At 42.7% G+C, this 14,715-nt stretch overlaps 1 non-coding gene across 1 annotated transcript; it reads right to left on the reverse strand.

Annotated features, from left to right (window-relative positions):
• Positions 1–14,202: 14,202 nt before the first annotated feature.
• On the reverse strand, positions 14,203–14,284 carry trnas-gcu (transfer RNA serine (anticodon GCU)). Its single transcript has one exon. It is a non-coding gene; the product is annotated as a tRNA-Ser (tRNA).
• Between the last annotated feature and the right edge of the window lie 431 nt (positions 14,285–14,715).

Below are 14,715 nucleotides of genomic sequence, written 5' to 3' on the forward strand. Positions count from 1 at the left end.
GAGGGAACGCATTCACCTATTTTAACTGGAAGACGCTGTTTTCAGCCTTTGCGCCTATTAAACCTTTAGCTTTGATACCCAATGGCATATTGTTACAGTGAGGAAGCGGTTCAGTGTTTTCTATCCGAAAAAAGACGGCCACTTGATGACACCTCCTGCGTGGACTCCAATCCGTTCACATCTGACATGAGGAATTTTTTTCTCTCTGCTGTTCATCACATCCAGGATAGAATTGCGGTAGAAATGATTGCTGTCTTCATTGACCTAAGAAGTTGATACCGATGGCTCACCTTGTAATGGGAACTATCCACAAGAGAACTTTTCAAGAGGAACACAGTTCTGTCATCTGAGCAGGGGATCATTGCACAGGCAGAGTAACAGGCTTCTACCAGGTCATGCGCAGTCATTCTTCTTCGAATATTCACAGTATCCGACTCTAAATAGAGCAAAACCAGATGGTGCTAGAAAAACTCAGCAGGTCTAGCAGCATCTGAAAAAAGAAATCAGAGTTAACATTTCGAGTCCAGTGACCATCCTCAGAACTGACGATCGCTTGGAAAATGTTGGTTTATCTGCAGAAGATATAGTGGGGTTTGGGGGAGGATAAGGACTAAACGAAAGGGATGGATAGAGTTCAAATAGAGAGAACAACAGTTGACAAAGGAGTGGATGACGATCTGGCTGGCAGGGTGAATAGCTGTTAATGGAGACTGTTAGTGGCGAACCATATGTAGTGTGTTATTGCAGGCTCTGTGACAATAGGGCCTTTGCGTGTTTGATAGAGGGATAGGATTGGGAGAGTTCAGGACCTAAAAAAATTGAAAATTATATGGGGTCTGGAAGGCTGCAGGCCCCAAATAGAAACTGAGGTGGTATCTTTCCAGCATGCCCTGAGTTTCGCTGGAACTCTTCTTGAAGACAGAATTTGAATGGTCTGCAATGTGTTCAACGAATCCAAACTTCGTTTCCTAAGATAGTGAAAACCGCATTGCCTTAGATTGGATTGCGTGAAGTGCTTCACCTGGAAAGTGTGTTTGTGCCATTGGAAACAGAGTAGAGAAGACGCCAATAGACAGGTGAGTAGAGACGAGAAACAAACGGAAATATTATTAGAGAAATCATAAGGACAAGAAACCTAACAAAAAGGCACTTCACCTGAATGCTGGTCGCATTTGTAACATGGTTGAAGACTTAATGGCACAAATCAACACGAATGAAAATGATTTAGTAGCCGTTAGAGAGATATGGCTAAGGGCTGAGCACAATTGGGAGTTAAATATCCAGGAGTACAAGAGTATTTGGAAGGTTAGAGAGCAGTGTAAAGAAGTTGGTGTCTCTCTGTTATTCAAGGCCGACATCAAGACAGTGTGGAGAGAAAATATGTGTTCTATTGGGAATGAGTTTGAATTACTTTGCATGGAAAGTAGAAACTCTAAGAAGAAAAAGTCACTGATAAGTGCAGTCTGTAAGCCAGCAAATAATAACATCACACTGGTGAAGGCAATAAACAAACAAATAAGCAATGCCTGTAAAAATGGGTCAGCTATTATCATTAGGGCTTTTAATCTACATGTAGCTTGGTCGAACAAGCTCAGTCACAGTATCTTTGAGGAGGAGGTCGATGAATGTACCCATGATGGTTTGCTTGAACAGTATGCAATGGAACCGACGAGGGAGAAAGCAATCCTTGATCTGGTCCTGTGTAATGGAACAGGAATAATTAATGATCTCATAGTTAGGGATCCTCTTGGAACGAGTGATCACAGTATGGCAGAACTTAGAATTCAGATGGGGAGTGTGAAGATAAAATCCTGTGCATGTACAGGGGACACAACAATAGAACGAGAGAGCACCTGGCAAATTTAGCCTGGAAACAAAGGTTATTTGGTGGGAAAGATATCGAGCAGCGGAGGACTTCCAAAAAAGATTTTTTTGTAGCAGTGCTCAGCAAAAGTATATTCCAGTGAAAAGGAAGGACCGCAAGAAAAGGGGTAATCTACCCTGAGTGACTTAGGAAACATGGGAGGCTGCCAAAGTCAAAAAGAAAGCATACCATGTAGCCGAGAACAGTTTGAAACTGGAAGATTGGGGAAACGTTAAAGATAAACATGACGAAGTACAGAATAAAAGGACGGATAGCAAAAGTTTCTATAAAAATATAAAACGAAGGAAAAGTGGCTAAAGTAAAGGATGGTCCTTTCGAGGATGAGAAGGGACATTTAGTTATGCGATGTGGTGAAATGGTCGAGGTATTGTATTTTGTCTCAGTCTTCACGGTGGAGGATACTTATAACATGCCAGTAAGTTATAAAGAGACAAATGTAGGTGAGGCCCTTGAAACAAACATTACGGAAGAGATAGTGTTAGGCAAGCTAATGGAGCTGAGGATCGACAAGTCTCCAGGCCGTGAGGGAATGCACCTCAGGGCATTAAAGGAGATTGCGGCAGAAACAGCAAGTGCTCTTGTGGCAATTTTAAAATTCACTAGACTGCGTGGCCGTCCGTGCAAGTTGTAAAACAGCTCGTGTGACACCACTGTTTAAAAAGTGAGATGGATAAAAGATTGGGAATTATTGATCAGTTAGTTTAATGTTTGCAGAGGGGAAGATGTCTATTATCAAGGAAAAAATAGCAGGGCATCGATATAGAAATTGGACAGATGCAACGTAGGTTCATGAAGGTTCAAGCAGAGATGTTATGTTACAGCTGTACAAGGTGCTGGTGAGGCTATCCTTTGTGTACTGTGTGCACTTTTGGTTCCCTTCCTTGAGAACGGATGAACTGACAGTTGGAGAGGGGGGAGGGGTGCAGAGGAGGTTCGCTAGGTTGATTCCGAAGTTGAGGGAGTTGGCCTTTAAAGAGAGATTGCGTAGATTAGGATTATTTACTTTGGAATTTAGAAAAATGAGGGGGCAATCTTACTGAAACATAAATATTTGAACAGAATAGATTAGATAGAATTCGAAAGGAGGTTTCCACATTTGGGTGAAACTCGAGCAAGAGGGCGTAGCCTCAGGATTAGAGGAAACAGACTTAGACTGAGTTCAGAAGGATGTTCTTCACCCAGACGGATGATAGCACATGGAATACCTTGCCCAGCGAAGAGGTTGACTCTCGTTCAAGAAAAGTTTTTAAAGCCTAAGAGCGATACTTCATTTCAATAAAAAAGGTAATAAGGGATACAGTGAGAGGGCGAGTAAGCGGATTTGAGTCTTCAGAAAGATCAGTAATGATATGATTGAATGGCGGAGCAGGCGTGAAGGACCGGACAGCCTCGTCCTGCTCGGACTTTTACGTTCTATGCATGTATGTGTTAGAAAAGCAGAGATGCAGGGGGAAGACTCCATGGGGCGAGTTGAGGGAGGTGTTGGGAGTGAAGGCAGATTGCAACAGGATTTACTGTAGGGAATAGTCACCGTGCATGTTGGATAGGGGCGGGAGAGGGATATATGTAGAATCATGGCATCTCGCTAGTGGTGGTGGAAATTAAAAAAAAAAAATCGATGATCACTTGAAGCACCACTACGAATACATTTGCCAACTTTAAAGGTGCGCAACTGAGGGCATTCTGTCTCGATGTATCACTACCTGGTATGGCACCTGTACCATTCAAGATCGATGATGGTTACAGCGAGTGGTGAACTCGGCCCAGACAAACACAAATGACAACCTATTATATGATTGCATATTATTTATACATCTATGCAACTTAACTCTCTGATATGCTTGCATTGATCGCAAGAAAATGCTTTTCACTGTGCCTCAGTGCACGTGACAATGAATTCAATTCAATTCAATTGTGGAATGTCGACGACATTGATTTTTGTAGCAGCTTATGGTGGAGCCAAGTAGGGAACAGGCAATACTCGATTTAGCGATGTGCAATGAGGCAGACGGGACAAGGTAGCTGAAGATGAAGGAACCCTTAGGAGGCGGTGATGATAATATGATTGAATTTACCCTGCAATTACCCTGAGAGGGAGAATATACAATCAGAGGTAACGGTATTAAAGTTGAATATATACAAGTACAGAGGCATGAGGGAGGAGCTGGGTGAAATTGGTGAGGAGAGGAGCCTAACGAGAAAACAGGAAAGTGGAAATGCAATGGCAGGAGTGTCTGAGCGTAATTAAGCAGACACATCAGAGACACATCCTGTGGAAAATGAGGCATGGTGTAGGGAGGATGAGGCAACCATGGCGGACTGAGGAAGTCATCAATAGCATAAAGGAAAAAGAGAAAATATATGATGTGGCGAAGGACAGTGGGTAATCAGAGGACTGGGAAGATCACAAAGACCCACAAATGGCGACAACAAAACAAATGAGGAGGGAGAAGATTAAATCTAAGATAACAACTAATATAAAGGAAGACTGCAGTTGTTTCTTTATTCATATAAACGCAAAAGAGAGGTCGAAGTCAACAATGGGCCATTGGAAAATGACACTTGACAGAAAGTAGTGGGGAACAAGGAAATTCTTGAGGAACTGAAAATATATTTTGTGACAGTCTTCACATTGGAAGTCATGAGTTATACCGAAACATACAAGAGAATGGGGGAAGAGATGTGAGTCTAGTGGCCATCACTGTGAAGGTGCTAAAAACACTGAATGGCCTAAAGGGCGATACATCATCTGGATCAGATAGAGTTCCCTCCAGAGTTCTAAGGAAGACAACTGACGAAACAGTGGATAGGTGAGTGGAGAGCTTTCAGGAATCGAAAGAATCAGAAAGGGTGCTGTAAGACTGAAAAATCACAAACGTGACACCCCATTTTAAAAAGAAACAACAGAAAAGCTGGCAAATTACAGACCAATCAGCAGAATCTTGGTTGTGGATGAGATCCTGGAATCCATTCCATTGGAAGAAATTTCTGAATACTTGGAAATGCATGTTGAAATAAGGAAAAGTCACCAATGTTTCATCATGGAGAGGCCATACTTGACAAATCTGCAAAACCTCCTCTTTGAGGAAGTAACGAGGAAGGTAGACCAGGGAGATCCATTGTATGTTATGTGTCTGGGCTTCATGAAGGCCTTTGATATTTGCCGCACAGGAGGCTACTGAATAAGAAAAGGGCCCATGGTTTCAGAGGCAAGCTGTGCTCGCAGGATAGAAAGCAGTGACTGGGAGCAAAATGATCCTTCTCAGGATTGCAGCTGGTGACAAGTGGCGTTCCTCAAGGCTGTGTTGGGACCACAACTTTTCATTTTCTCCATTAGCGATCTGGATAAAGTACCTGAGGGCACTGCGTATCAATTTGCAAACAATGCAAAGGCAGAAGGACAGGTAGCATTGTGGAGGTGGGGATGCTGCAAAAGGATATGGACACGTAGGGAGCATCGGAAAATAAATGGCAGATGGAGCATAATGTGGGAAAGTGTGAGGTGTTGCACTTTGGTAGGAAGAATAAAGACACGGACTGTTGTCTAACTGCGGTGAAGGTTTACATGTCTGCAGTGCAAAGATACTTGAGTATTTTAGCCTATGATTCTCTTAAGATAAACTTGCAGATTGAAGCTGTAGTTTGGAAAACAGCTGCAATGCTGATATTTATTTTTGGAATATTTGAATATAAAAGCAGGGATGCACTTGCATGGCTCTATAAACATCTGGGCAGACCACATCTGGATTATTGTGTGTATGTTTGGTCTTCAAATTTCAGGAAGGATGCACTGGTCCTGGGATGCGTTCAGAGGTAATTGATCATTATGGTGACAGAAATGAGAAGCTTGACACATGAGGAACGTTCGAGTACTCTGGGTCTTTACTCGATGAAGTTTAGAAGAATAAGAGGAAATCTAATTGGTACTTATAGAATCGTGTATCCCCAAGACAGAGTGGAAGCCGGCAAGGTGCTTCCATTTTTAGTAGAGACTAGTACCCAAAGGCACAATTTTGGAGAAAAGGGAAGACATTTGAGAGCAGTAATAAGAGACACTTATTCAGCCAGAGAGTGGTGAATGTATGGAATTAGTTGCCAGATAAAGCTGTGGAATCCAGGACTGTGATTATATGTAAGACTGAGGTATGTAGCAGTGTGGTTGTCAAGGGGATCAAGGTTTATGAGCCGAAAGCTGGAGAATTGGGTTTACAAAGTATCTGCCATGATTTAACGATAGAGCAGACACACTGTGCTGAATGGTTTAATTTCTGCTCTATTGTCTAATGGACTTATGCAAAGAAAGACCTCCATCTGCAAGTTCTCCTCCAAGGAACGTGCCAGCCTGACTTGGAGCCTTGTCAGCGAAGATCTGATTGAGTGCTGATCCAGACATGATGCGCCAAATGGTCTATTTCCGCCCTCCATCTTCTATTTTATCATTCTTCAGAAAAAAAAAGATGAATGCAATGACCAGACTTGTGGCCGGTCCCTTGACTCTTCTCTGAACAGGCAGTTGCTAAAGTTCCAGCATCATTTCCCTGCTGTTATATTCCCACCTGAAGCCACAACGTCACGTTAACGGATGAGAGAGGGATGGGCAAGTTGATGCAATATCTATTAAAATTTACAAGATTTTGTTTTAAAGCTCACCAATAGAAGGCAATTACACAGCAAATTGAGGAGTCCAATTCAGATATCGAGCCTGGAACATAGGAACCGCAAGAGAAACTTCATCAAACCTGTTGTAACAGATAGGGAGGATGCTGTTCAATTCTTGTATCCTCATACACCGTTTCAGATAGAAGCCATTTAGCCCATCCACACTACAACATAGGGCCCATAATAGACCAGGCAGCACTTGTATCCTGTTACACAATAGAAGAATGAGACCATTCAGCCTTCTCAATGATGCAAGACATGAACTGGAAGAAGGATGTGGCAGGTTACAGCAGGATATAGAGAAGCTGCAGAGCTGGGGAGAAAGGTGGCAAATAGAATTCAATGTAGCTAAGTGTGAGGTGATTCACTTTGGGAAGAATAACAAAAAGATGGGGTACTGGGCTAATGGTCGGATACTTGGTAGTGTGGATGAGCAGAGGGATCTTGGTGTCCATGTACACAGATCTCTGCACCTGGAACGGGTGCAGAGGAGGTTTACCAGGATGTTGCCTGGTATGGAAGGAAGATCGTATGAGGAAAGACTGAGACACTTGGGGCTGTTTTCATTAGATAAAAGAAGGTTTAGGGGTGACTTGATTGAGGTGTACAAGATGATTAGGGGGTTAGATAGGGTTGACAGTGTGAACCTTTTCCCGCGTATGGAGTCGGGTATTACAAGGGGGCATAGCTTTAAATTAAGGGGAGGTAGATATAGGACTGAAGTTAGGGGTAGGTTCTTCACTCAGCGAGTCGTAAGTTCATGGAATGCCCTGCCAGTAGCAGTGGTGGACTCTCCCTCTTTATGGGCATTTAAGCGGGCATTGGATAGGTATATGGTGGATAGTGGGTTAGTATAGGTTAGGTGGGCTTGGATCGGCGCAACATAGAGGGCCAAAGGGCCTGTACTGCGCTGTATTCTTCTATGTTCTATGTTCTATGACAGTCAATTCTCTCAAAATTTTACTTTTGGTGAAACACGGTAAAAAATTACTCTTTTTTAATGATAATATTCTCCGAGGTGATGAATCGTTTTCCATCGAAATTCGTTCTCTGATATTTCTGCGTTTCATGTATCAGCATTTAACCCCAAATGTTCTTGAAGATGTCTCTCCCTCCCACTCACCCTAACTCTCTTTCCCGACCCTCGTCCCATTTGACTGAGGCATTGCACAATCTAACACACACTTTCACGTTGATACCATCGACTCACTGTTGCTGGATGACCATGCCCCAATCTCTTCATTTGCACGTTTAAATCATTCGATTCGTTTGGATATCGTAGCTCCTTTAACGGTTTTTACTGACTTGGACCAGTGATTATTGGAACGTGAGGCTCAATAAATGGACACAGAGAATAATTGGAAAAAAAGAGACTCTATTGGAACAGATCAGCCGTGATGGCTTTCTGCAATACCTGCTGGTATTATCGTTTGTTTGTAATACAAAACGCCGAGTAACATTCCAAGGTGGATGGGTTCGATTCCCACCACACCACGACAATGGTAAAATATGAACGCAAGAAATACCCCCAATTAAGAATATGCCAAATCCGTTGTCTGAAAAACCCATATGTTTCACTTACGTCCTTGAGGGAAGGAAACTACCGGCCATGTCTCCTTTGGCTTCCATGTGTCCCCAGACCACAAGGCGATAAATGTTGCATTGCCACACCGCATGCTGGTGCGACAACGTAAAAACGGTTCATTCAGTTCTACCGAGACTATTGTCTACAGTTCACATAAGTCCATGGATGTGATCGCACTGGGAAAGGTGCAGGAGAGATTCACTCGGATAGTGTCTGGTCTGAACAGTTTCAGTTATGAAGAAAGACAGGACAGACTTGGATTGTTTGTCACCGTACAGAGGAGTTTGCGAGAAGGCATGGTTAAGTTGGACAAAATCTTGAGAGGTATGTATTAGGTCGACTGAAAGTAGCGTTTCCCATCGACGGAGATATCGATCATAGGTAGCCAGAAATTTAATGAGAAAGACAGAAAGGTTTAAGTAAATGTGTGGAAAAGCATTGTTGGCCGGCAGATGTTGGAATTTGCAACACAGGGTCTGTAAGGGTCAGGGAGGCAGGAACCCTTATAACCTGAAGAAATATTCAGATGTGAATGTGTTCTGCCAATACCTATAAAGCTATGGGCTAAGCGATTCGGATCGTTAAGCAATTGTTTTTGACAAATGGAGCCACAATGTGCTGTAGTGTCTCCTTAAAAACTGTTGTCCTCAGTAGTATAATGGTTAGTGTCGCCGCATGCTATGCGGGAGATAGGAGCTCAATTCCTCGCTGGGGCATTGTAAATGCTTTAAAACTGCCGCTCGTTTCCAAGTGTTATTAGTGCCTGTCCTTCCATTCTCCATGGGAAATGTCACAGGAAGGACAGTGCTCTGTGAATCAGCATGGGGAAGGACTGCAGCTCCCGGCGAGACAGAGTGTCTGTGAAAGTACACACTCGTGATTTCTGCAACCTGCTCCTTGTGTCTGTATTGGAGTCTAAACCATTTAATAGAAAGAAGAAGGAAACTGAAGAAGAAACAGGGTACACCAATTCAGATCTGAGTGCATAAACATTTTCCACAGGATGTTGAGGAAAACTGATAATCGGCTCTGAGAAAGAGTTTCATTCTCAGAATTGTTAGTTCACAGAGGTGTTTTGTACCACTTAAGCCCTTAAGAAATTGAACGACAATTTAACTGAAGACTTGAAATTTTACAACACACCAGGCGATGAGTCACGTGCTGGAAACTGTGTTTACAAACAAGTAGTTTGATGATTGATAATGATGCAATAGGCTGAAGGGCCTCTCGCCATGCTTTTAAAAACTCAATGACTGTCATTTTTCAACTGAACCAATAAGGCAAAAACAAATTCACCAAGAAAATTTGCAAGCATTGTATATGTCTTCCTTGTTGTGAAAGTGTTGAAATTCAGCTCTCTCACTGCTATTTCCCAATTTTGATTTCCAGTCAGGGAAAAATATTTGTTGTTCATTATGAAAATCGTAAATTGACATTACAAAATATCAAAAATACTAGCTTTCGGACCGCTGCTCATTCATTAGGTGGTTGTGGAGAACACAGTTGTAAGACACAGAATTGATAGCACAAGTTGACAGTGTGATGTAACTGAAATTATACATTGAAAAATACCTTAATTGTTTGCTAAGCCTCCCATCTATTAGAATGACTGTGTTAGCTTCACTTCTTTCATAAGTAAAGCGCAAACTTTTTATTTTGAAGTTACATTCTCAGATGAACTTTAAGAATTGGTGTTATCCCCTGTGCGCTGCTGTCTGTTCCAAAATGTTTAGACTGATACTAATTGTATAAAACGAGTTAATGGAGACTTACATGGATTCATGCAATTTTTGAGCAAAGTACAATGTAACTCTGCAAGTAAAAATTCACCCCACATACATGTATATGCGTGTGCGTGTGTGTATGTATGTGTGTGAGGGTCTCTGTTTGTAGATAGGGTAATGGGATCACTTGTACTGTGACATGACCCCAAGGTCCCCATGGGTATCGAACTTAGCTATCAGCCTCTGCTCGGGCACTTTCAGCTGCTACCTGTTCCGAAGTCCGCCTTGGATGATGGTCACCCAAAAGTCTGAGGTCGAATGTACAACATAGAACATAGAACAATACAGCACAGAACAGGCCCTTCGGCCCACAATGTTGTGCCGAAATTTTGTCCTAGCTTAAGCACCTATCTATATACCTATCCAATTGCCACGTAAAGGTCACCAATGATTCTGACTCTGCCACTCCCATAGGCAACGCATTCCATGCCCCCACCACTTTCTGGGTAAAGAACTTACCCCTGACATCCCCCCTATACCTTCCACCATTCACTTTAAATTTATGTCCCCTTGTAACACGATGTTGTATCCGGGAAAACGTCTCTGACTGTCTACTCTACCTATTCTTCTGATCATCTTATAAATTTCTATCAAGTCACCCCTCATCCTTCGCCTTTCCAATGAGAAAAGGCCTAGCACTCTCAATCCATCCTCGTACGACCTATTCTCCATTCCAGGCAACATCCTGGTAAATCTCCTCTGCAACCTCTCCAAAGCGTCCACATCTTTACTAAAGTGAGGCGACCAGAACTGCACACAATACTCCAAATGTGGCCTTACCAAGGTCCTGTACAGCTGCAACATCACCTCACGACTCTTGAATTCAATCCCTCTGCTAATGAACGCTAATACACCATAGGCCTTCTTACAAGCTCTATCCACCTGAGTGGCAACTTTCAAAGAGCTATGAACATAGACCCCAAGATCCCTCTGCTCCTCCACCTTACTAAGAACCCTACTGTTAACCCTGTATTCCGCATTCTTATTTGTCCTTCCAAAATGGACAACCTCACACTTGCCACTCCTCAGCCCAGCTCTGCATCATATCTCAGTCCCTTTGCAGCCGACAACAACCCTCCTCACTATCCACAACTCCATCAATCTTCGTATCATCTGCAAATTTACTGACCCACCCTTCGACTCCATCATCCAAGTCATTAATAAAAATTACAAACAGCAGAGGACCCAGAACTGATCCCTGTGGAACTCCACTTGTAACTGGGCTCCAGATTGAATATTTACCATCCACCACAACTCTCTGACTTCGACCGGTTAGCCAGTTCTCTATCCAACTGGTTAAATGTCCCACTATCCCATGCCTCCTGACTTTCCGCATAAGCTTACCATGGGGAACCTTATCAAATGTCTTACTAAAATGAATTCCCGGGGTTATCCCTATTCCTTTTTTTGAACAGAGGCACAACATTTGCCACTCTCCTTTCCCCTGGTACCACCCCCGTTGACAGTGAAGACGAAAAGATCATTGCCAATGGTTCTGCAATTTCCTCTCTTTCTTCTATAATCCTAGGATATATTCCGTCAGGCCCAGGGGACTTGTCTATACTCAGGTTTTTCAAAATGTCCAAAACATCTTCCTTCCTAACAAGTATCTCGTCTAGCTTACCAGTCCATTTCATACTCTCCTCTTCAACAATATGGTCCCTCTCATTTGTAAATACTGAAGAAAAGTACTTATTCAAGACCTCTCCTAAATCTTCCGACTCAGTACACAGTCTCCCAATAATGTCCTTGATCTGACCTACCCTCGTTTTCGTCATTCTCATGCTTATCACATACGCATAAAAGGCCTTAGGGTTAACCTTGATCCTACCCGCCAAAGATTTTTCATGCCCTCTCTTAGCTCTCCTAATCCCTTTATTCAGCTTCCTCCTGGCTATCCTGTATCCCTCCAACGCTCTGTCTGAAACTTGTTTCTTCAGCCTTATCTGAGCCTCCTTCTTTCTCTTTACTGGATATTCAACCTCCCTCGTTAACCAAGGTTTCCTCACACGACCATCTCTTTCCTGCCTGACAGGTACATACATATGAAGGACACGTCGTATCCTTGATAAAGTTCCACATTTCAATGACATCCTTCCCTGACAGCCTATGCTCCCAACTTATGCTCCTCAGATCCTGTCTTGCAGCATCGTATTTACCCTTCCCCCCAATTGTAAAACCGACCCTGTTGCATGCACCTATCTCCCTCCATAACCAAGGTGAAGTCACAGAATTGTGTTCACCATCACCAAAATGGTCACCCGCTAACAAGCCCATTACTTGTCCTGGTTCGTTACCGAGGACCAAATCCAATATGGCCTCTGCTCTGGTCGGACAATCGACATACTGAGTTAGAAAAGCTTCCTGGACACACTGCACAAACACTGCCCTGTCCAATCTACTTGATCTAAAGAGCTTCCAATCAATATTTGGGAAGTTGAAATCGCCCATGACGAATATCCTGTGGCTTCTGCACCTTTCGAAAATCTGTTTCCCAATCTGTTTCTCCACATCTCTGCTGCTATGAATGTCCTGGACCACTGAAGTGTTCCCCAACAGGGAAGGGGCACACCGGTCTGTTAATTGATGTGCAGTCGCCATAAATCCGTTCTGTAGCATCTGCTCAAAGCATCCTTGCCTGCAGCGTGTTTTTTTTTGATTAGCGTCAGTCTAAACATTATGGCACGGACACAGCACACAGGGACGAACATCTTCAACAAATTATTTGGGTTGACACTAATTGTTAAATTTCACCTGAGAGTGTAACTATGAAAAGAAAATTTTGCGATTTACATAAGAAAGAAATGAACCTAACGTAGTCATTCTAACAGATGGAAGACTTAACAAACAATCAAGTTATTTTTCAATTTATAATTTCAGTTACATCACACTGTAACCATTTGCTATAAATTCTGTATCTTACAACTGTGTACTCCATAAACACCTGATGAAGGAGCAGCTCTCCAAAAGCTAATGCTTCCAATTAAACCTGTTGGACTATGACCTGGTGTTGTGCGATTTTTAACTTCATATTAAAATGCGGATCTCACAATTAAAACAGAGATGAGGAAGCATTTATTGTCTCAGACAGTTCTGCATCTATATTATTTCTTGTCGCAGAAGGCTGTTGAGGAAGGGTCATTAGGTGTACTCAGGTTGAGATTGGCAGATCTTCAAACAGCAAAGACATCAAGCGTTACGGTTCGGCAAGACAGTAAAAAAAAACGGGCTTGAGCAATGATCCGTTTTGCAGCAAGAACGAGGTGAAAAAGTACAAACTACAGCGTGATGAGGAAAGAATGGGTCAGGAACACTGGGACGGGAGAGGCTTAATGCTTTCTTTCTTTGCTGTAACTGGACACTGGTGTTGAAGTCTGAAATGGGACAATATCAGCCAAGTGGGTGAAATCTTACTTTCTGCTTGTTTTCTCCAGAGGTCTGTGTCACTCTTGGGGGAATGTGTCTGCGTGCTTAAGACTGTGGGTAAAAATGGGATTCACTGCTGCTTCATTCAGCCACACGGGTATGAGAACGAAACGTCTGTTAATGACATGCGTTTAAAGACTCTTGCAATCATTTCATGTTTATGCTGCATTAATCTGCGGTTGTTGACCCACAGTTTAGATTCAGTCCCTGCAGTTAACTTGCTGACTTCTCCAGTTTTTAATAGTTCAATGTGATGCATCAAGTGTGTGTATAACGAGAGGGAGCTTGTTTCCCACATCTTTTGTTTATATGTGTCTTATGTCCAGCCTTCACCAATGGCTAGAGCAAGGGAAAGGATGAGACCAATGTGTAAGTCTATCCGTGCCCATGCACGGCACCCACATCGGTAATTCCCTACTGTGCATTTACAGCCAGTTATTGGGTGCTCCGACACCCAGCCCCTGCCACTTTTGAAATATCTCCATTGTTTCGTGCTGTCTCTCTGTGCTCTTTTCACCAAGGTGAATCACTTCTACCCAACCTGCTACAGATTTCATCTGACAAAACACTTATTAAGAATCCCACTGCATAAACATGCACTTCGCATCTCTCCTCATTTGGTTTTCCTGGATCTCTACTCAGACAATAAAAGTTCACGGTAATTGACTTGGAAAAGAAAATGGAGTTCCTTTTAACTACTCCAATTCAATCTACATTTCAATGCAGTTTAGGCAACAAAATCAAATTATTCTTTGAAACTTTATAATAGCGTCGATGCATATAAACACACCATTGTAGTTCCAATTTCAATAAGACAGATGTGATCATCCAAAAACAGCAACATTGAAAACAGTTGGTAACAGCGACGAAAGTGGGAATCTAACACACGCGTGCAGAGCACAATGGATTAGCAGTCCATCGCCTTAACCTCTCGGCCACCTCGTCAGTTGTGCGATCGTCTACCTGATCTTATGAATAAGTGAATTGCGTAAATATTGTACACCATAGATATTTCTCCTTGGTATTGGTGAAATGATAAATAGCACAGTATGGTTCCAAGAGTATCATCTGACCTCTGGGTGTGGGGAAAGCGCACTCCCACTGTGACACTCTGCTCACAGTGATCAGAGCAAAAATGAAGAAATGACTATGCAATAAGATCTGTTGAATTCTGTGAAGATTTGAAGTCAATGGAGTGGAGAGCCGGTGACAGCAGGAGATTAAAGTTGTGTGTGAGGAATTGTTTTCCAAACTGGAGGAGAGTGCATAGTGCTCAATGTCATTATTTGGAATATCTTTCTTCTGCGCAGATATTTTTGACACGCCCTTGCATACAGGACAGACAATTTCAAAATACTAAATAATTCTAAACTGAC

This window comes from Chiloscyllium plagiosum, unplaced genomic scaffold (genome assembly GCF_037043375.1).
Source record: "Chiloscyllium plagiosum isolate Xiang-an unplaced genomic scaffold, Cpla_swu_hap1 HiC_scaffold_39, whole genome shotgun sequence".
Classification (NCBI taxonomy): Eukaryota; Metazoa; Chordata; class Chondrichthyes; order Orectolobiformes; family Hemiscylliidae; genus Chiloscyllium; species Chiloscyllium plagiosum.